The following is a 3,156-nucleotide window of genomic DNA, read 5'->3' as shown; positions in this document are numbered from 1 at the left end:
ACTGACTAAAACCAATAAGAATTAATTTCACATAAAACCTTCAACAACTTGATTTACCATTAATTTATTCTTTAGAAGTTTTTATCATTATCTCGGCTAGATTTAAATTACATTTTGTATAAGAACAAATTTAATACCATATGTACCCGTAATTGAGTGTTATAACTGTTGACGTCCAATTTGGGATCAATAAATATAAATTTTTTATTTACAATGCTGGTTATTTACAGTGCTTTATAATTTCTTTTTCTTAAACAAATAATAAACAGGAACTCAAGCTCTAATAATATTTTAAAACTTAGTATGAATCGATTAGACTCGGTTTAAACTCAGTACAGTTTAAATAAAAACGGTATGCAGGTATGTCTCGGATACAAGATATTTGCATTAGCTTAATTTTACATTTGCTAGACAGAGATCGAAAGTGTTTGTATGTATATATGTATATATTCTATCGCACTTAATCGTACTGCGACCCCTACATCGCAGCGACTTCGGTGGTCGAATTTATAACTACAGATTTGCTTCACTAAGCGAGTCATCCCCCACCATGGGAGTTTCCAGACCTGTATGTAAGACCGTGCTTCATGGAAATGTTAGGAGGGACAAAGGAAAAAGTGGTGCTAGACATTGAAGAGAAGGAAGAAGATGGCACGAGAGGGGAGGTAACAAAGGGAGCTGAAGAAATATCGAGGGAAGAAATGATTGAAGTAATAAAGAAACTGAAGATGGGAAAAGCAACAGGAGAGGACGGGATTGAGAACGAGGCGTGGAGATATATGCAAAAAAATGTAGGTGAAGAGTTCCTGAAGCTAATCAACAGAATATGGAAAGGAGAGGGTATACCGGGAGATTGAAATAAAGACATGATTAGTCCAATATATAAAAAAGGAGAGAGAAACGACCCAAAAAATTACCGAGGAGTTACTTTAATGAATACGGCGTACAAGATATACGCAAGTATCTTAAATGCGAGGTTGGAGAAGGAGACGGAGGCCAAGTTAAGGGAAGTGCAATTCGGGTTTAGAAGGAATAAAGGAACGATGGATGCAGTATACACAGTAAACTATGTAGCGAATAAGGAGCTGAGTAAGAAAAATGGAAAGGTTTTTGCATTCTTTGCTGATCTTAAGGCAGCTTTCGATAAAGTAGATATAGAAGAAAATTGAATAAAATAATGAGGAAGATAGGAATTGAAGATAACTTGAGACGAAGAATAATGGAGACATACAAAGAAACGAAAAATGTAGTGAAGATAAGAGATAAAAGGACAGAAGAATTTTGGACAGGAAAGGGACTAAGACAAGGATGCCCGTTGAGCCCGAACCTATTCAACTTATACATCATGGATTTAGAGGAAGGAATGGAAAAAGGACAAGCAGGAGGCCTGGTAATAGAGAAAAAAAAAATTCTGGACAATATCATACGCAGATGATATAGTGTTAATGGCGACGAGAGAGGAAGAATTGAAGGAAATGATGAGGAGACTCAAGAGGTATTTGGAAGGGAAGGGTTTGAGTTTGAGTCCAGAGAAATCAAAGATAATGGCGTTCGAGAAAGCTAGGGGGAGAAGGAAGAAAAGGGAATGGAAATGGGGAGGAGAAGACATAGAGGAGGTCAAAAAATTAAAGTATATGGGATATATTCTACAGAAGAATGGGGAAGCGGAGAATCATATAAAGGATAGGATGAAAAAGGCTACAATAGCGATGAAGAGGACATGGAGCATTGGAGAGAGAATATTTAAAGAAGATTTTGAAAGAAGGATGAAAATGTTCGAGGCACTGGTAGAAGGAGTGGCATTATACGGAGCTGAAATATGGGGGTGGCTATACAAAAGCAGATTAAATGTGATAAAAAGAAAGTATGTTAAATGGATTTGATTGGATAATAGAACCCCGAATTATGTAATAGCAGAAGAAACCAAAATGAAGGAAATAAAAGTAAGGGCAATAAGGAGAGCTGCGAGGTATGAGGAGAAGGCGAGACAGTCAGGAAAGAAAATAGTTCAAGCATGTATAAAAGATCTAGAGAGGAGCAGACCAAGGAAAAAAGAAAGTAAGTGGGAAAAGAAGAGAAGAGAACTGATAGAGAAGGCAGGAATGGAGAAGGAGCAGCTAAGGAGAGAAATGGAGGCGGGAGACCGAGAAGCGGTGGGGAATCTTGTAAAGAGAATAGCGGAAAGGGAGAAGGAGGAGAGACAGATAAAGATAAACGAGTCAAGGTACAATAGTAGCTATAAAGAGATTTTAACAGAGAAGTTACCAAAGTATCTACTAGGAAAGAAGAAGAAATAGGATAGAATGCTGATAGCCAGATACAGATGCGGAAGTGAGGTGAAGGGCAGTCAACATTGGAGAGAGGAGGAAGATAGAAGGTGCAGAATATGCCAAAAAGAAGAGGAGAACATAGAACATATACTAAAAGAATGTGAAGCGACAAAAAGCGAAATACAGTTAAAAGAATTTTTAGGAGAGGAAGGAAAAAGACTAGAAGTAATGAAAAGGATAGAAAGGGTTAGAAAAGAGACGGAGGAAAGGGAAGGGATGGAGGGTGAAGAGTAGGAAGGGAAATTGAAAGACAGTTAGAATGTTGAATTAGTTTTAGAGTTAGTTAAAATGATCTAAGTGATGTATAATATATATGTATGTTAAAGAGAAAGTTATATGTTTGCAAATTATGTTGTATGTTTGTAAATTTATGTAAGAGTTGATGGAAGTTATCTTAAGCCGCAAGGCAAGGATTAAATAAAATTATTATTATTATATTATTATTAAATGTAAATATGGACAAGACAATGTTGGGTGATGGTATTAGAGCGTTGATAGGATTGAGGTGCGGTAATATAGAGGAAGCAAATAAATATTGGTTGGGGGAGGATGTAAAAAGTTGTAGATTTTGTAAGCTGGGTAGGGATAATCTGGAACATTATGTAGGTGAATGCACGGTGATTAGCGATTGGTTTGTAAATTTGGGTAAGAGCTATAAAGGTAAGACTAGATACATTATGTAGCGATGAATTAGGAACAGAAAAAGGGAGAATACTAAAAAAACTTTGGAAAGAGAAGGAGAGGAAGCGGAGACAGGTTAGAACATAAGCGAACGCGAGCGAATGAAGTCTGTTAATAGCGGAGGTTTTGTAGTTTATATATAGTG

The 3,156-nt window shown here is 36.7% G+C and overlaps 1 pseudogene; it reads left to right on the top strand.

The window, feature by feature from the left end:
- The first annotated feature begins 249 nt into the window (after positions 1 to 249).
- On the top strand, positions 250 to 2,941 carry LOC143904655 (uncharacterized; annotated as a pseudogene).
- Positions 2,942 to 3,156: the final 215 nt, after the last annotated feature.

This window comes from Temnothorax americanus, unplaced genomic scaffold, assembly GCF_048541705.1.
Source record: "Temnothorax americanus isolate GAGA-0224 unplaced genomic scaffold, ASM4854170v1 Scaffold55, whole genome shotgun sequence".
NCBI lineage: Eukaryota > Metazoa > Arthropoda > Insecta > Hymenoptera > Formicidae > Temnothorax > Temnothorax americanus.
This window is presented reverse-complemented; position numbering and strand designations above follow the sequence as displayed.